Below are 21,016 nucleotides of genomic sequence, written 5' to 3' on the forward strand. Positions count from 1 at the left end.
GTTTCCCCTGCTCCTTGGATGGACATAGACACACACGCATCCTGAGGCCAGATGGCAGCAATGCCTCTGCTGAGATTCACTCAGGAGTCGCACTAGCCAGTTTTATGCCAAACTGCACGCAGTCATTAGGATTGCCTGCACTGTGGGTGGTAAATATTAATTTTCTGGGTTTTTTTTTCTACAATAGGTAAAATACCTATTAATGCTAAGTTTAGACTTTAGCTTCTGGATTTAGCACTAATCCTATTAAGATGCCAGAGGGGGCATTTAAGCTGCCTTATCAGTTTTCAAAGTTATAAAACTCCCTTTGTTATGACTGGACTTTATCCTTAGAGGAATATTTGCTGCATAAAAACTCATAATTTATGATAGCATATTTTTCTTGAGTATATATAGTCCGTTAAGATTACCATGGGTCATTCCATATAACTATGTATCATTATTCACTTTTTTTAATGTGTAACTGATGGTAGTTGTGAAAATTTATCTAGAATCTATGTGTATTTTTGCAGTTACTAGAAAAAGCCAGAGCTCTTTAAAACTAAAGTGTTCTTTGGTCTATTTCTGTTTCCTGCTAAATATTAGATTCTTTCATGAAAGTTCTTATATAACGCCTGTTTACAAAACTTGAGGCCAGTCACGGGCTTGAAATGGGTCAGTGATGGGAAAGCGCCTTGCGTTAGCTGTATCCTTCCCAGCGACCCCCAGCTTTATAAAGATAACTGTGTGTGCGTCTCCTGAACCTTGGGCGTCTGTGGGATCATTTGCACGCGCCTCAACCAAAGTTAAGAAGGAAAACAAATACACTAACTTTCAGATCGGACAGTTACAAGGCAGGAAGGGAGACCTTACTTGTCACTGGAAGAGATTCCGCATGAACAGTACCCTGAACGTGGGGCAGAAGCCTCGGGCTCTGCTCCCCGCTCCCCTCCCCCAACCACCTGATCTTGATCCAATTACCATTGCCTCTTGGTGTCCTCCTCTTACCTTAAAGTGGTGTTTCTGTGACCTAATCGATGGGAGTATGTAAAAGTACTTTGTAAATTATAAAGGGCTATAAAAGGGAGTGTTATTCCTGGTAGAAGTAATCACTGGAAGTATCTCCTAGTGCATTTGATAAATGGCTTGACTTATTGATAATTGTTGTGTGTGGATTATGTAAAACTAACTTCATCTAAGCGGGGACTCTTTACTCACATGCAGACAAACCATTCTATTTGGTAGAATTTCAGGAAATTTCACCTGGCCTGGAAAATATCCATAAATAACATACTGATAAAAATAGCAACATTTAGCTAAAAGAAAAATCAATTATGATTAAAGAAAAAAAGAACAGCAAAATGACTAGTTCCATCCAAGTTGCTCAAAATATTGTTCCTGAGCCATAAATTTGATAGACTATAAGTTAGTTATTATATCTGAATATAAGTTAACTAGGAGAGACTAGTTTAAATTGTTCTAGCTCAATTAATACTAAATCCAAATGAATGCATGACCCACATTCCTTAATTATTATTTAGAAAATGGGAAAAAAATGATATCTGAAGATTTCTGAAGTTGTGTCATTTTAACTATGTATCCTATCTCTCAGAGGTAAACTGTGAATCATTCCCAAGGTAAAGTTTTTTAGTTGAACTAACAAATTTAAATGTCAATTTGTGTTAACACTGTTGTCTCTTTATCCAATTTCTTCCCCTTAAGTACATTGTGCCTTTGTCTCTCGTATTTAAGGAGCTTATAAAATTTGCCACTTCAGGGACTAGGGACATGCTCTAATTAGTCTGAATTCCCTGGACAGTTCTTGTAATGCCTCTAAATTTCTATATAGATCACAAAATCTGTACCATTGAGAACTGAGGTGTGGACTGGCTCTGTTGTGTAAGTCTTCGTGATTTTGCTGAATTCACTAAAGAGTAGTATTTCTTAAAGTCTGACTAAAATGATCACGTTACTTATCCATGTGAACTTATTGTTGGTATTGTCTCATCGACTATGCCTATTGGGATAAAAAGAGGAAAAAAAAGAGAGGCCTGACTGTAAAGATCGATGCAGTTGAGATGTTTAGAAATTCCTTTGTGAGAAATTAATTAGCTATTAGCATAATGAGGTTTCAGCAGCAGACTCATACGCAAAATGTACAGACCATCCCTTTCAGAAGCATTCCACCTGTTCAGTCCAGGAAGGTTGGCTTGAGAGAAATGTCCTCGTGAAATGGTTCTTAGAACTTTCCCACTGCTGGATGTATACCTTCAGCCCATCTTACCACATATATTAAATACCTACAAAGAAAATTATTCTTGACAGAAACTTTACCTTTATGGCATGTTTAAGCTTCTCTTGATTGCTGCTAATTATCCACTAAGGGCTTCCCTTTCTAAAATATGAAGTTATAATCACAAAGACATTAGAAGAGACAACAGCAGATCAAAGTTAAGCATCATTAGCCTTATTTAGAGCAGAAAGGAGCATTTGTGATGAAAGGTATGCATTATTTTCCTCTGAGAATATGTATTCATTCATTTAATGAACTCTTAGAAATTTACTTAATGATGAGTCAGACATTGTGCTTCACAATGTGCATACTAAGTAGGAAGCATGTTTTCTAATACTAAGGATTTCGCTGTTCTGACAGTTCTAAGAATATAGATTCATAAATGCATTTATTTATGATCTAAGTTGAGGATTCTCAATTTCGTTCTCCATGAGGGACTCTTTCTCATGGCGAAATTTATATAAAGCTGCAAATGAGTGTACAGTCATGTGTTTTAATCTACACCATCCCTTGATATGAATGTAGACTTAAAGATTCTGCAGTGACTCGGTAGCCCCTCTCAAGTACCCGCCTTAGCCATGGTTATTCACCTTGTCGTACGCATGCATTTTATTCAACGCTTTCTGGGTTCCTACAAAATGCTGCATGTAAAGCAGTGAATAAAATAGGCATGTCCTGGCCTTCATGATGCATATGGTGCTGTGAGGGAAAGAGACACACATTCATGATTCTGGGAGAGCTTCCCCAAGGAGGTGATGTTTTACCCAGATTTGAGCTGAATTTTAATGAATTAGCTGGTGAGGCAAGAGTGAGTTAGTATTAGCTGGACAAGTAAATGCAGAGGACATGGTAGCCAGAGAAATAACCATTTGCAAAGCTCTGGATAAGAAACAAGATTGCACATTCCAGGAACCAACATGCCAACCAGGCTGGGACCAAGAAAGTCAAAGTCCGATCAAATAGTAAGCATTTAGGAAAATCACTCCAGGGTCTTAAGTTACCGGAAGTGATGAGATGGTTTATATTCTAATTGCACATCCTTTCCTCTGTGGTTGGAGGAGTATGAAGTAAAAGCAAAGAGAACCAGCAGAGTATTTTCCAGAAAAAAGCTGATGGTAGACAGGACTTGAATGAGGGCTGGGTGAATAGAGAAAAGCATTTGAGAGAGAGTCAGGTGGCAAAGTCAGTAGGCCTCCTTAAGGAAATAGATCTTGGTGATGAAGGGGAACAAGGTCAAGGACAATGCAAGGATTTAGGGTCTGGAAATCAGAGGAAGGCTGGGGCATTCTCTTAGAAAGGTTGAATGGTTGCCAGGTTTGAAGAGTGGAGTGCTCATGAGTTGATTTTCATTCTGGTTATATATGAGCTGCCCTTGGGAACAGTTGGGCAGGTCTGGAGCTCAAGGGAGAGTTGGTATTCACTTGGAAATTATGACATTTACATGGTAGGTGAAATGAAAGATCTACATGAGATAGAAATTAGGGAAGTAGAGCATCATGGTACTGACGGTTGATTCTTGAGGAACTTTAGTATTTAAAAATCAGGGAAAGGAGAAGGATCTCTCTATCTCTGTCTCTCTCTCCCTTTCTCTGCAGCTCCCCCTACCAACACACACACACACACACACACACACACACACACAGATGAAAAAGAAGGTATTAGAAGCAAAGCTAGGTGCATCACAGAAGCCAAGAACAGACTGTGTTTCAAGAGTGGGGGAGGAGACAATGACATTGCAGGCCGAGAGTTCTTGTGTGTCAGTTAACAAATGCCAATTGGATTTATCAAACCACTGGTTCTGTTCACTTTAGGATAGGTCAGGTTGGAGTCCCCTCACATGGACTCAAAATGAAATTGATGTGAAAAAACAAGAGTCAATGAGCTTATATGAAATTATAAAAAATGTCAAGTAAAATAGTCAGAAATATGTAGGGATCTTCAATATTGGGAGAGAAAGGAGCGTGTTAAATCCAGGAAAGGCAGGGTAAAAAAAAGTCTGGGCAAGTTTGTCTCAGGCCCTTTAAACTTCATAGACAAAAGCAGACTTTGTTATGTGATTTCTTACTTAAGATTTTTCGTTTTCTATCTTACTTAGGTAATATTCCTTTAGGTTTACATGCAATCCCTCCACCCCATCCCTGTAAAACTGTAAATTTCTCCCAAGGGATATAAATGCATGAATAAAAATAAAATTCCCCCAAGGGGAATCAATATTTTTCCCCTACTATCATAGCATAAATATGTACAGAAGCTCCTTTTCCTCCAGAGATATGCTGAGCCTCCCTCTGGGCACAGAAAGGAAAGAGGGACCTGCTTTGAGCAGGGAGCCACTAAATGACCAAAGACATAAAGACACCATCACAACTGCCGTCTAGTCCTGCCTTACTCCCCTCACTGTGCGTCTGTATTTCCACTTCTCGCTCTTGTCCTGAAAAAAAGGACTTCCAAAACAGATTCACATAGTTCAGAAAGAAAAAAAGTAAACTAGAAAGCTGAAACTGTAGCGAGGAGCCAGGAATGAAGACAGTGTGCAAAGCGGGGTCTTGTCCTCCATGCTCGAGGCAAAATGTGATGCCCCAAAAACAGAGGCACCAGGATTGCCTCTGACTTAATGCCGTGAAACCATGAAATCCCACAGTCCCTTCCTCTGACGCTTTGCAAGGATGAGACCCAATATTGCCTGCATAGGGACCACTTGTTTGGCCTTTGGGCTTAGTCCAAATAAAAATTTTACTCCTCTTTCCATAATTAGCCTTCTTTGATTTAAAGCCCCCTTTCTGTTTACAAGTTCATTTGCAAGGGAACGTTTTAGTCAGTCTGGTATTTTCAGAATTGCTTTTGGTGCCAAGCCTTGTTGTTGGACACAATGTGATGGCAGTAAAAATGTTCTCCAGGTACATTTCATTAGCAGAGACAACCCTTGAACTGCTCATTCTGCTGTCATGGGCGGGCGGGCGCTCTGTGGTCTTTGGCATTTCTTCAGGCCTTTGAACATTCACTCATCAAATGCATCTCAACACAACGCAGCTATGTAAATAAGAAGAGGCCTGCATTATCCATACATCTTCCCAAGCACCCCTGGGTTGTCTAGCATCTCACAAACATGAGATTTTCAATGCACAATCAAATACACATGGGTTGCTCTTTTGAACACCCTGAGTTTAAACATTTGGCCTTTCTTATTGGTGTTTTCCTGCCAGGCATTTGAGGGCAAAGACCTTTGTATTCCCACAATCTTATCAACAGTTTACTTAAACTAACATGGTCTTGATCTAAGCAGTTCTCGGGGAAATGAGCCTGGAAAATTGCTTTTCCCCCTATGGAAAGAACACAGGGAGCAATATCCTGTTCCAACATGGAGACTATGCGCCAATTAAATGGAAAGAACAGTGAATGGTGTTCTGAAATAGCCCTCAAACCAGAACTAGAACTTGCTGGCCACTTCCAGGGTGGAGTCCCCAGAATAGTCTTATCTATTCTCTGGGAAATAAAAATTGTTTTCCATTTTATTGGAGGGCTAAAGCATAGGAGACTGAGAAAATGTGCGGTGCTTGCCCTGAACTAATCAGCTGGCTTTCCGCTGTGCGAGAGCTGCTTGGTTCTCACATTCCCGGACATGCCCTCAGGGTTGGGGGAGGTAGGGAACCATTTCTAAGGCCACTGGTGCTAACAGATTAAAACTTGCGTGTGCGTTGATGCTACAGAGCATCAAAGTCAGTGTCTCCTTCAGGTGCAGTGATACTGGATCAGTGGCTCTTTAAAAAAAAAACAAAACAAAAAAGATTTTCAGGATACAACTGCTTGGCCTTGGGTAGGAATATTTTTTTTTGTTTCATTAAAAATTTTAAAACTCTCAAAGGCCATTTGTTAATTTCTTCTCTGCCACATTTATCTTTAAGACTCCCTAGGTAGCAAGACTTTATAAAGGTGAATCCCAGGATGTCCCTGCAGGTAACCTTTTGTAATTAATTGACAGAGCAGAGGGCTATGATAATTAAAAATTCTGGTGCTGTTGACTTGCTTGGTGCATGAGGACAGACCATTTGATTACGGACTGTTTTCTTGTTCTGAAAAAGAAGGATGTGACCTTTCTGCCATTGATGTATTTAGACAATAAAAACTGGAAATTACTTTCAAAACAAAGCTCTGTACATTGTACGGATGACTTGGTCCTGTGTGGCAACGAGGTCTGCATTTCCAGACCCCCAAACAGAGAAGAGAGCCGCTCAACGCATGTGTCTTTTCCATAGGCTGACATCCTTCTTAGAGAGCCTGTTTGTGGAAAAGTACTTTTTAAAAAGCAGAAGATAGGAATACCTAGTATATCCCTTGTGTTCTCAGCAGATTCAACTGAAAAATAATAATCTTTGACTAAAATACCTTTTCTCTGTCCATGCAGCCTGTTTCTCTCACTGGAGATAGCAAATGGCATAATTCGAACGCTGCCATACCTAGACGGTTGAGCCATTCTAGGGAGAAAGCTTTTGAACCTAGAGGGCTCAAGGCTGATACTCACTGCTGAAAGGCGGCCATGTGCACATAGCGGGAGGCAGTAGCCCTAGAGATGGGAGGCGTGGCCTTGGTCTTAGCACTGATGCGTAGTTCTCCATGTGACCTTGAGCACAGGGTCTAGCGCCTGGCACTCACTTCTCTGGACCTGTTTTCCAATCTTTAAAATTATATTCCTTCTGGGGCGCCTGGGTGGCTCAGTCGGTTAAGCCCCTGACTTCGGCTCAGGTCAGATCTCACGTTCGTGGGTTCGAGCCCGCGTCAGGCTCTGTGCTGACAGCTAGCTCAGAGCCTGGAGCCTGCTTCTGGTTCTGTGTCTTATCTCTCTGCCTCTCCCCCTCTCATGCTCTGTCTCTCTCTGTATCAAAAATAAATAAAACATTAAAAAAAATAAAATCTTAAATAAATAAATAAATAAATAAATAAATAAAAATAAAATTATATTCCTTCTGATAAATCCTGTCTAATGTAGATGCTTAGAATGTGGAAGTTAACAAGCCATACTTTTAGAAGCGTAACTCCCTTCCATGTAAATAAATAATTAGCTGTTTTCTAAATTTATCATGAGGTCATCTTGCTGGTCATCAATAGCAAGCAGGCTCCTAAAGATCATGGAATATTTTGTGGGTCTGTATTTTCACAGAAGTGACTACTTTTCTTTCCTCATAGGATCTGAATGCTTTGCTGTTAGTGCATATTTTATTCAAAATATCGAAATCAAAAATTATGCAGTTTTGCTTGAGGTATACTTCTATAACTCATTGTAGCTAAATAAATTAGCTTTTAGAAACAGCAGTTTTCATTTTCATCATTATATGTATAATTTTCTCTTGCCAATATGACATTTAGATATGATAATAAGCCAGGCTCTCTCTCAATAAAATGCCATTTGAAAATTATAGAGTTCCTTGGAAACTGGAAATGTTATACCAACACTTGGCCCATGAATCCCTGTAGGAAAAAAAATTATTTTTAAATAATGAATTAAAATGGCAGTGTAAATTATTTCAATACACTGAGCATAACACATCATGTGAATTTATGTCTCTAAATTGTTATTTGAGGAAGATGAGGTATCATAGAAGTGAAGCATTGCTGATGCTCACAGCTATTTGGGTGCATCACGCTATTTCCCTGCAATGCATAAATTGCAAACATTAGTCAACTTTATAAACTGTATTAATTACTTCAGGCAGCCAGCTAAGATCCTATTTTATCAGATATGTATGGATATAAAACAAAAGCTGTCACTCTAATATTCAGAAGCTGTTCAAACATTTTAGACAATTTAGATAAATTGCTGATTGAACATATTGAATAATACTGATCCTAATATCCTTGAAAAGGAAATAAAGCATGTTCCTAAAATGATGAATTTAAGACTATACTCTCGGGATACCTGGGTGGCTCAGTCGGGTAAGTGTCCAAGTCTCAGTTTCAGCTCAGGTCATGATCTCTTGGTTCATGGGATGGAGCCCCGCCTCCATCTGCACTGACAGCTCAGAGCCTGGAAGCTGCTTCAGCTTCTGCATCTGTCTCTCTGCCCTTCCCCTGCTCATGCTCGCTCTTGCTCTTGCTCACTCGCTCTCTCTGTCTCTCTCTCAAAAATAAATGAACATTAATGTTTTTAGTGTATACATTCTGAATTTCCCTCTAGATGTTTGTGTTCATCTATAGTCACCACCTTGTCATTTTAATAGTGTCATCAACATTGTGCCTAAATTGGTTTATTCATAAGCTTCTTTTTGCTGCTTTTATAATCTTGGAAATATTACACAGCTCAGCATATCAACAAGAGTTGTTCAGCCTCAGCCCTACTGACATTTTGGGCTGGATAATTTTTGACCATGAGTGGCTGTCCTGTGCATCACAGAATGTTTATTAGCACCCCTGGTCTCTACCCACTTCTGAGCTGTTTACTCACAACACTTGTGATACGTAAGTGGGTTTTTTCCACATCAACATCCAGGCCTTCTATTCTCTGGATTCTAACAATGTGTCCTACAGTTCCAGTCAGTTCTGACACTCAGTACCTCTGGGGTGTACCACCCCCACAGGTTAGGTGCTCAGTCCCACAAACTGACCCCCTTCAGACACCACTCACAGTCCCTCATATGCCTCTGACCATATATAATGACCATAATTCAAGGGTTCCCATGACCTCTTTGTTAGGTTCTATAATTTGCTACAATGTCTCACAGAACTGGGGAATAGCATTTCCTTACCATTACTGGTTTATTATAATGCATATGGCTCAGGAGCAGCCATGTTGAAGACTGGTATATGGGTGGGTGGGCACAGAACTTCCATGCTGTCTCCTAGCACATCACCCTCCTAGCACCTTGATATCATCACCAACCCAAACCTCTCCTCACCCCACTGTTGAGGGGGTTTAATGGAGATTTCATTATGTAAGCAAAATCAGTCAAATCATTGGCCATTGGCAATGGAAGTCAACCTCTAGCCCCTCATCCCTCTCCTGTTGGGAGGGTGGAACTGACAGTTCCTGCCCTTCCTGCGCTTGCCCTTTCTGGGGGTCAGCCACCCTGAAAGCTACCCAGGGACCCAAGGTCCTCTCCTTAGCATACCAAAAACACAGCTATCAGCTATCACTCTAGAGAGCCCAAGGGCATTAGGGGCTCTGTGGCAAAAACCAAGGACAAGCATCAAATATGTATTTTGATTACATCATACCACCAGAAGCCAATAGCATATCCCCCACCCACCCCTCAAGTCATGACCATCAAAATGTCTCTAGAAATCGCCAAATCAGGGTGCCTGGGTGGCTCAGTCCATTGAGGGTCTGACTTTGATTTGGGCTCAAGTCATGATCCCAGGGTTGTAGGTAGTATCTAGTCCTGAAACTGGCTCTATGCTAAGTATGGAACCTACTCCAGATTCTCTCTCTCATTTTCTCCATCTCTCTTTCCCAATCTCTCTCTCCCCCCACCCCACCCTTCTCCCCCACTCTCTCCCTCTTTCTCAAAAATTAAAAAAAAATGTGCCAAATGTTTGAGAGAGGGAGAGAGAAAAGGACAAAATTGCCCCTAGTTCAGAACCACTGATATTAAACAGAAAACAAATCAATATAAAATTATTGGGAAAGGCACTGAAATTATGTTTTTATAGGTAGACTTTTTTCAAATGTTGAAAATGAGCCTTCCTTTCCTGTAGTTTCACTTCCAGGAGGAAAATTTCAGAGCACTAAAAGTATCACAATTGCCAGTGACAAGACTTTTGCTCCAGAAAAGGGTTTGCAAAACTGTGATTAATTCAGTGCTAGAATGCAACCAAATTATACAAAATAATTTATCCACATTCAATTAAGGTTTCTCGGTTTCTCCCTAATACCCAATATTTTTTTTAAAGTCACTTGTTGGGATGAGCACTAGGTGTTAATATGGAAACCAACTTGACAATAAACTATATTAAAAATGAATTTAAAAATTCTCCTTCAAAGAAGCAGAAGTTTAAGCTTTATGAGACACTTAAGTCACTGGGAAAATCTGACTCACCAGCATGCCAAAACTTTGTGATTAGATGTTTTTCTGTTGTTGTTTTAAGAGGTTAGATTTTTTTTCTTGTCTTGAGATGTTAGAGTTCTTGACTTCTTTAAAGCAGGACACATTTTCTCCTTTTGTTTTGCTCACCGCTGACTGACATTTTTCACATTAGACTCTAAGCCACTGCCATACTCTCAAATGGAATCATGTTGTGCACAATACAGCGGACGTTCTTTCTCATCATCTAGCCCCTTGGGTTATAACAGTCCAACATGGTATTGCATTAAGACAGAAAACACAAAACCAGGTTTTAGGTAAAGGAAATATCGGTAATAGAAGTCTGGTGTCACGTTGGCAATAATGACAGACAAGGTGTGTGTTGTTAAACCGAATGCAGCATAAAAGAGGGTGAAAGTGCTCTTGAGGACCAGAGGTCACAAATTTGACAGTCTCTTTAGAGAGCGGCATTTTTACATTACAAGGCTTCCTTAACTTTTAGAAATAAAGAGCACAGCCTTCTTTACATTCCCCCTTTGTGGTAATCACAAACATGGATTCTGCAACACAGTGCTGACAATTGACATGATGACTATTCCTCTTGTGTTTCAAGGAGCCAAAGACCTGTAGGGCTGACTCCCTGCTGATTGAGGGGAAAATCAGAAACAATCAGAGAGAGCTGGTCTTGTCGGTCCATGAGGGATGTCTTAAGGGCATCATTGGGCAGAAAGTGGATATTGGAAATGCAGAGGATGTTGGGATTTCTGTGCCAGACAAGAAAGTCAGCAAGGATTGGGAATATCCAAGATCTGGGATTGTTGAGAATGACCCAAAGGCAAATAATACTTAAAATATTATTGTTGGGGATGTCGCCTACGGGGCTTAGTCTTGATTTCTGCTCAGGTCATGATCTCAGAGTTGGTGTGTTCAAGCCCCGTGTCAGGCTCTGTAGTGACAGTGTGGAGCCTGCTTGGGATTCTCTCTCCATCTCTCTCTGCCCCTGACCTGCTCATGCACACTTTCAATCTCTCTTTCTCTCTCTCTCTCTCTCTAAAATAAGTAAAAATATTTTTTAAAAATAAAAATAAAATAGTCTGCTGGGATTGCTATAAAAGAATAAATTTCTAGAGTGTTTTTCAAATTATAGGCCACAAACCCCTAAGGGATCATAAAGTTCACATAGTGAATCATGACCAGCATTTTTATTATTTCATGCATGTTGTATTGATTTGTGAGTTTTTCCATTATATGTATATTTTCTCCACATAGATAAATAATATATGTGTGTGTGTGTGTGTGTATATATATATATATCTATATATATATATATATAGTGAGTATAAAGGATGGGTTTGACAACAAAAAATGTATTTCCTAATGTGATGATAGTCAAACAAGTATAGGAACATAAATCAATATAAATGCCTCCCTTCCAAGTCAGTTGTACTATTAACTGTGATTTCACTTTATTTTAAAAAATAGATGGTTTCTAGAATGTGTATTGGCTACTTAGACTTACCTCATGGTTACAGATTATACCTCCTTGGTCAGATGGGTACCTTGAAAATGTTTGCATTTGACCCCAAGGAAAAGACAAAAAGTGAGGGGGCAAGATGTATACCTAACCATATGCCCGTGTCAGTTAGTGCTCAGATGGCAGTGTCCTTTCCATATGAAAAGGACAATACGTCTTTATTGTGAAGAATTAAGTCAACATTTTTTCAGTTCAAATATACCAGGCATATCCTAGACAAGGAGAATACAAAAGAAAGGCTATGTTCTCCCTCCTCTTGAGAAATTTAAAATCTAATGAATGAGGGGCACCTGGGTGGCTCAGTCAGTTAAGCTTCTGATTTCCTCTCAGGTCATGATCTCATGGTTTATGAGTTTGAGCCCCACGTCAGGCTCTGTACTGACAGCCCAGACCCTGGAGCTGTGCCTCCCTCTCTCTTTGCCCCTTCCCCCACTCATGCTCTCTCTCTCTCTCTCTCTCTCTCTCTCTCTCATAAATAAACACTGGAAAATATTCTTTTAATCTAATGAATGCAGCAATAACATTGTCGATTGTGATGTTACTTAGTAAAAGGGGAGATATGGAATGTGATACAAACATTTAGAAAGAGCATCTCTATGGTCTAAGGATTTTATCTGTTTTTATTAAGAGGGTCTCCTGGGTAAAGGAGCCAAGGAGACATGTTGTGAGCCAAGGGAAGATTTAGGTCAGGTAGATTTGTTGGCAAATGTCTACAGATTTTGACATCTATAGTGTTATAAGATGTGCTTTCTGACAAGGTTTTGATAAAGAGAAGTTTAAAACTTTCTCTGCACTTAGCAACCTCCCCTCACCCCCACAGGTATATATCTGCGACCTGGAAGCTGAATAAGACAAACATTCTGCTCATTCACCCCAGGAACGCCAAGTCCTTTTGGACCTACTTCCATTTGCCAGTTACCCAGTGAGATAAATTCAGGGTTTCACTGCCTTTCGAGAGTGACCCTGATCAGGTCATAGCATTTGAGTTCCAAGTTTGCAGGTGCAACTAAAACCAAAGAGAAACTTACCTTGCCCTGAAGTCTCAGTTTTGTAGACCCACCTCCATAATGAGTGTTCTCACTTATGTTCTTAAGCTCTCTCTTCAGGACTTGAAAGCTTTAATAACCCTGTAATCACCACAGATGTTTATCAAGGTGGGTTTATCTCCATATTTATTAAGGACAGAGACCGTAACTATTTGGTATAAAATATAGCATAAGCCCCTACTTAGGAAAAATCTCAACAATGAGAAAGTTCGAAGCATCCAAATTAGTTTTGCAATGCTGGGTACTAATGATAACACCCACAGGAGCTCATAGGTTTCTAAACTATAAAACAAAGCCTTAATTTATATTCAGTACTTCATTCTACTTCTTTGAAAATTAATAATGATTTATCCATGTAACTTTTACAAAGTAGATAGCAGTTAATTAAAATGCTCTGGTAATCAAAACAACCCAAATCCCAGGGAATCTGAAAAATTTAAGTGCATTCTGTTAAAACAGAATATATTACTATTGAGATAAACAAATACATCTGAAAGCACTTTGTTAAAGGTTAAAATGCTGTGTAAATATAGGTAATCCTGTTCTGTGTATAGTTTTATTATTATTATGCTGATAATTAATGACAAAAATTTGTTGGGCACTTAGTCTATGCCAGGCTTAATATTAATTATTTTGCTTAATCCTTATAACAATACCATGAGGCAAATATCCTTATTTTCCTTGATTTACAGATAAGGAAATGGAGGCCTGGAAAGATTGTTTTTATTAAAAGATTTTTTTTAGTGTTTATTCATCTTAGAGAGGGCAAGGGAGAGGCAGAGAGAGAGAGAGAGAGGAAGACACAGAATCTGAAGCAGGTTCCAGGATCTGTGCTGTCAGAACAGAGCTGGACACGGGGCTTGAACCCATGAGACGTGAGATCATGACCTGAGCCAAAGTTGGGCACTTAACTGACTAGGCAATCCAGGTGTCCCAAGGTTTGGAAAGAGTAATCCCAAGGTCTCACAACTTGTTAAATGTTGAGAACAGGGATTCACACTGGCCATGAGCTACCCTCTACCAAAGCTATGTGTGAGCTCCCAGAACCCTCACCATTTCACATGCATTTGCGCATGAGACATATCTTTGGAACTTGTTATTACACACATTTTCACTCCAAGAAGATAGTACAACGAATTCTTCCCCTGAGAAACACCACCCAGATTCCAGTTACCAATGTTTTGCCACAAATTCTTACTTTACTTCCTGCTACAAAATTTGTTGTACTGAGATCCTTTGAGCAAATCACTACCATCCTATTATTTCCCCTCTAAGTACACCCTTTGATATGTATCTTCTAAAACTAGGGATGGGTTTCTATTTAACAACAGTGTCAAGTATATAGTCAGTACTCAGTCCTCTGCTTTCTCCAGCCTCTTTTTATGGTTGACGTGTTTGACTTGAGACCAAAATGAGTCTTAGGCCTGTGTGTGGTTGTCTCCCTCTCACATCTCCTTTACTCTAGAAGCACGCCCGGCTTTGTTCGGTTGTTGAACAAATGAATCCGTTGTCCTAGAATGGACCCCCAGTTGAGATTTCTTACTGTTTCTCCATGGTGTCATCCTCCGTGTCTCTCTCTCGACTCTATATTTTTTATAAAGGATCTTTAAGCGTAAAAGTTTGATAAAATTCATGTCCACTTTGTCATGGCAAGAAGACTTCCTAGGAAGTCCAGTGTCCCTCAGTACTGCATTTTGAAAGGGAGAAACAGAGAGCATGAGCAGTAGAGGAGCAGAGAGATGGAGAGACAGAATCCCAAGCAGGCTCCGGACCGACAGTGCCCACTCGGGGCTCAAATTCACAAACTGTGATACCGTGACCTGAGCTGAAGTCAAGAGTTGGATGTTTAACTGAACTAGCCCCCCAGGCAGCCCTATCTTCTGAGGTTTTAGGGAGACTGAGACCTCATTTAGCTATGAGTTTTAGAAAACATAATATGCCAAAGCATTTTATTTATTTGTTTCTATCCAAGCACCTTTCCCAGCAGAGAAATGATTGAGGACAGAGCTTTGCCTTATCCATAATACTGGTGTTTCCACTGATTTCTGACTTTGCCAAGGTCTCGTGTTGTTGCCATTGTAATAAACATCAAGGTACCTTCCATTTTCTTTCGTGGACAGAAAGTGCCAATGGTAACAGTGACTGCTACCGATTTCTCCAGGAGCAAGTGCTGCCATTTTCTCAGTCGTTTCCCCAATTCTCTGCTTTTAGAAGGAACTATGAAAGGAAAATATGCCACTTTAGAAACTGTCCATGATTTCTACTGTGAGGAAAACAAAAAGAAGTTGTCTCCTTTTTCTCTGTGAAAAGCCACATACAGGAATCCCAACATTTTACCCAACTACTTAAAACCTCTTTTGATCCCCCAACTTTTTATTAACTAGGATCTTTATAGAAGCAACTGGAGGGCTGTCTGTTAAGTGTCTGATTCTTGGTGTCAGCTCAGGTCGGGATCCCAGGGTCCTGGGGCCCAGCCCTGCATAGGGCTTCCTTAGGATTCTTGCACTCTTGTCCCCTCCCCTGCTCACACACACAGACATGCTCACATTTGCGGCTCTTTCAAAGTAAATAAATGTTTAAAAAAATTAACTAAAATCTTTATTTCAGGAAATTGTGCATTTCTTTTCAAATAACTAATACTTAGACTTTTAATTTTTAATCATAATTTAAAACATAAACAGAGCAAGAGGTAAATCTTCCTTGCTCAAAGCAAGCATTATAAATAACCACGTTCCTTGATCCCTCCAGAGACTCAAATACAGTTAACTTGTATTTAAATAAAATTGATTGCTTTTTTTAATTTATAATTTTTTCACCCAAAATCTAGGAAATAATCAATACTTTGGACAGAGCTCCAAAAGGATTTTATAAGATTTCTCAAATCCTCTTCTGTGAATTAAAGAATTATTTTCCTATTGTAGATATAAACCTGAGCTGTATAGTTCAGTGATGTTTAGTAAAGATTGGAAGTGTTTATCTAGAGTGTAACAAAGAATTAGTTCTTTTTCAAGATTATTTTTATTATTTTTATTTTACCTTACATGGTAACAGAAAATGCAAGATATAATAAAATGTAAAGAAGAATACCAAAACTTCTCCAAATCTCTCCACCAAATAACTGTTCTTAACAGAGAGTGTTCAGTTCTTTTAGCTGGAAAAAACATCATTTCATAGTTATTAAAGGTCAACCACTATTCTATATCATTTATGAAACACTCTCTTCTTTCCCATCTGAATGATTGAGGCTCCTAATGAAAAAGCACACTGTCACAGTAGACCTAAAATGGAGGTGTTTTACCATTTCATTCTTGCTCCACAGTTTCCATGGAAACCTGACTGTTATGACAATAGGCAGGAATGATGACTGTTTTCCAAAGATAAAATGATCACAGGATTAAATACTTAAGGTTAGATGGCACTTAACAAGCACCATAGAATTAATATTTGAGCTATGTAAGTAGTAAAGAGAAAATTAAATGCACAGTTAGTAGGTTTGGTAAAAAGACTAAGTTGGCTCTGTCAGGTTTCCATTTGTGTGATTTGTGTCTCTGCCTTCAACAATGAGAAGCTTAATATTGAAACAACATTTAATTCAATTTGATATATAAAAAGATAGAAAACAAATAACAATTGAACCATCAGCAATAAGGAATTTGAAAAACAATCTTTTTTCCTGTAATGGTTTACTAATTCACAATATTAAAGCAAAGTTAAAAAAATAAATAGGGGTGCCTAGGTGGCTCAGTTGGTTGAGCGTCTCTCTCTCTCTTTTTTTCTTTTTTGAGAGACAGAGAGACAGTGCAAGCAGGGAAGGGATTAGAGAGAGAGGGAGATACAGAAGCAGAAACAGACTCCAGGCTCTGAGCTAGCGGTCAGCACAGAACCCAACACGGGGCTCGAACTCACAAACCATGAACTCCTGACCTGAGCTTAACCGACTGAGCTACCCAGGTTCCCCAAGCTGCTGTCTCTTGATTGCAGCTCAGGTCATGATCTCACCTTTGGTGGAATCGAGCCCCTCATTGGGCTCTGCACTGAGCATGGAGCCTGCTTAAGATTCTTGCTTTTCCTCTCTCTCTCTGCCCCTCTCCCTCCGCCTCTCTAAAAACAAAACAAACAAACAAAACATCTATATTCAGGTAATGCCACTTTAATATTTAAAATAAGACAGAAGTTCCTATCCCAAACCATCAGCCGCGTGCATCAAGGTGGATAAAACAGGACTTCTTGCTCGCGAAGCTAATGAGTGTGAACGAATTAAGGTGACTTTCCTTACAGGGACACTTGGGATGAATTACTGTGGCCTCTTGCATTTCTGGTTGAACTTAGGGGAAAGTACCAGTTTAACATGGGGGGTGAGCATGTCAGAGATGCTTTACTGAAATGAATGTGTGGATGGTTTTGCAATGGCAGAGAAATAGATCCCATCGTTTGGTGAAGCGATATTTCACCATCGCCTCTGTATCTGTGACCAGAAAAGACAAGTGGGTTTAAAGCAGAAAGTAGCTTGTAGCCAGACAGTTCTGAGTGGAGCACTCAGTGCCTCGGTGTCTATGCTTGCTTGTTTCATCGGCTGAACTCCTTATGGGATTTGGACTTGTTTTGTTTAGAAGATACCTCAGGCCACAAGGAAGGCATTGCTTTTTAGTGTTGCTACCTAGTTTATATATTTATTCACCAAATCCATGTGTGACAATGAACAGACATAAAATACCATATCTTAACAATACTGGCCTTAAAATTTGGTGACTTAGATTTCCCCCCGATATCACAGAATTAGAATTGGTTGAGGATCTAAGTCTGTCTGAACTTCCATTGCTTCTGGTTATTGCCACTCTTTATAGATGCAGCAAGACCTGGTCAGTGAATGTGCACTGGGTCTAATTCTGTTACTGGGAGATTCTCACATGCAACTGTGTGTTAAAAAGCCTACTCTTTCTACTTATGATCTTTTGAAATTGAGCCACAGTGTTGTCATTTTCAGATTTTACTTTATTTTAGTGATCCCTCAGAAGGAATACCTTTTGTTGGCTTTAATTGCAGAGGACCTGAATGACTGCCCATTTTTTATTTTACTTCTATTTTTTGGATTACTTACGTAACCACACTGGAATCATTACATTAAAAGTGGATAGTTGCTCAGATGTTTGATAACAGTATTACATGTCAATAGACACACACTGGGCGTCTCCAGGGAAACACCAGACCCCATTATGTTCATGGTTCAAGTACGAGCTGAGAAGAAAATGAGAGTTTATCTCAATTAGGGACGTTCATAATGGTCCATTAAACATGCAGAGAAAGGCTGCAAGGATCATAGTTAAGTCCCGTCTTTGTTAACATCTTAATGACCTAAAGAACGCCATCAATGAATCTGTATTCAGACCCTAGGTGCTGTTTCCAAGGAGGAGGCCTTGCCAGCCTTGGATAAGAAAAGAACATACAAAATGGAGTGAGGTGGAGGGGACATTAATTAACACAAAAATTAGGAAAGCAGACTCATCACCTTCCATGCACAGTAGTCACCTGACATGCATATTTACTAACAAGCAATTATACTCTGGTATGATACGAGCAGAAAGTTTGGGAATTCTCCAAGGAGACTCTGGATCATTAGCAAATTTGGCATGAAGCTGCTAAGGCAGCAGACGCTGCCCCATTATACACAGAGGGCTGGTGATATTGGGGGTCAGAGCACAGTTGGATACGATGGAAAACAGGAGCAAATTATAGGAATAGAGCCTTCCTAATGAAGGATTTTCAAAATATTTTATATCATTGAGTCACTATATTGAAATGCACAGTCATTATGAGAGTGTCCATTGAACAAATCCACTATGATTATATGCTAATTATGTTAGAGACAGTTGTTAAATAGGATCAAGTGTTTCTACAATTCCCTCTGATAGCATTAGTGAAGCTGCATCTCAAAGTCTGTGTTCTTTTAGACACGAGTACTGATAATAGCAGCAATAGTAATAGCAAATGGGCGTGATTAGTTGTGCCAGGTTCCCGAACAACTTGTTAGAAAGACACTTCTACCATTCCCATGTTATAAAGTCAGAAATTGAAGGACACAGAGGTTAGGTAACCTCCCCGAGTCACACAGCAGATGAGCAGACCTGATCTATCAGGATAAAGGTATCCGAGAATCAGAGGTAGTTCATAACCAAAAAGTAATTCTTCCGTTCAGAGATCAGGAATATTGCTTATACTTCACCACTACAAGGAAACAGTTCCTGGAACTTTAATCCAGAATCTCTGAGTCCTCTCTCAAGGGTGTTAATTAGAATATGGGAAGGCAGTTTGCTAGGTTTTCCTTCAGTTAGCCTTTGCTTTATTTTGCTTCATTGGCTATTATTTTTTAGTTGTTTTTTTTTAATGTTTATTTTGAGAGAGGCAGAGGCAGAGAGTGAGCAGGGGCAGGGCAGAGAGACACAGAATCCACAGCAGGCTCCAGGCTCTGAGCTGTCAGCACGGAGCCCAACGCAGGGCTCGAACTCACAAACATTGTGATCATGACCTGAGCTGAAGTCAGATGCTTAACCCACTGAGCCACCCAGGAGCCCTGGCTATTATTATTTTAATAAGGTGCTAGAGGAAAGATCAAAACATTTGCCAGCTTTGCAAATAATTCCCTTTCAATAAAAAATAAATAATTCCCTTTCTAGGTATTCACACAGTCAGTTTCATACATTGGAGATTGTATGCACACAAACATGATATATGCAATTGCTTTTTGATATACTCAAGTTTTTTAAAAGGAGAGTTTACCAAGACAACAGTGACAAATGTACTCATTTCATTAATATTTTAAGTAAGTTTGCTCGAACAGCACATGATACTGCAGTAGAGCTACATGGTGACAGACGGTAGCTGCGCTTGTAGCGAACGTAGTCTGTGGTATAGAGATGAAGCCACTGTATTGTACACTTGAATTAAATTTAATCTAATAAATAAATAACAACCAAATACAGAAGTCTGCTCTACTGGTGGAGCGGGCACTTGAAACAATCTAGCTTTCTGTTGGGGGTGGGGAGAGTGTGCAGAATTTCTTGAAATGCAAGAAAACCCTTGGACATAGAAGAGATGTGACCATTCACAGCCCTGAGGCTCCCCTCCAGCCCTTGCAGGATCAAGCACGCACATTCTACAACCCCTGGACCGAAGGCTGGCAGGAGACACAAGCAGAGAGGCACACAAGCAAAATCAAATCCTTCTTGGTCTTCTGATCAAATTGACACTCCCCAAAGCAGAAATATTATCTTTTGTTAATTTGTTTTGTTTTGTTTTTATTTTTTTTATTTTTATTTTTTTAAATTTAGATAGTTTATTACCAAGTTGGTTTCCATATAACGCCTAGTACTCTTCCCCACAAGTGCCCCCCTCCACGACCATCACCCCCCAAAGTGTGCTGTTTGTTCTCAGTGCCTGGGAATTTAAATGGCCTGATACTGGCCAGGCTATTTTTCATTGGAAACCTTCTTAGGAATTATTTCAGAAGTTGAAAAATATGCCATAAGGGGCACCCAGGTGGCTTAGTCGGTTGAGTATCTGATTTCAGCTCAGGTCATGAGCCTGGAGCCTCCTTCAGATTCTGTGTCTCCCTCTCTCTCTCTATCTCTCCCCTACTCGCACTCTGTCTCTCAAAAATAAATATTAAAAAAAATTTAAATATGCCACAAAATATAAACAAAATAACTTACCTTAAACATATTAGCGATTAATCCCAAAAACTTAAAAATCATTAACTGTTAAAATATTTTTAAATAAAATTCCAAAATATTAAAATACATATAACTTTTGAAACACCATAATTTTCTGAACATGAGGTTTTATTTGTTTTTCCCCAGTCTTCGGAAAGTCAGATTTCTTGTGTGTATCTGATTAAGTAGGCAGTGCTCGGTGGCTCTCAGAGTTCTAAACAGAACCTTTGTTTGTCAGATAATCTCTAAGGATGGGGAAAAATCAGATCTCTTCTTTTGCACTTGGGAGGCATACATTCCACCTGACAGGAGACATGAGCCCAGTCTGGTCTTCAACTGTAGGCTGGATAAAAATAAGTAAACATGTCAACTGAGGGCAAGACTATAGCACGTGACTCTCCTTGTCATTGTTTCAGAGCATGGTTTGATGTGGTCTGAATGAAATTACT

At 39.6% G+C, this 21,016-nt stretch overlaps 1 protein-coding gene across 2 annotated transcripts in view; it reads left to right on the forward strand.

Annotated features, from left to right (window-relative positions):
• Positions 1-21,016, forward strand: part of PRKG1 (protein kinase cGMP-dependent 1) — a 1,238,870-nt gene that overhangs the window by 1,136,890 nt on the left and 80,964 nt on the right. The window lies entirely within an intron of this gene.

Source organism: Suricata suricatta, chromosome 2, assembly GCF_006229205.1.
Source record: "Suricata suricatta isolate VVHF042 chromosome 2, meerkat_22Aug2017_6uvM2_HiC, whole genome shotgun sequence".
Classification (NCBI taxonomy): Eukaryota; Metazoa; Chordata; class Mammalia; order Carnivora; family Herpestidae; genus Suricata; species Suricata suricatta.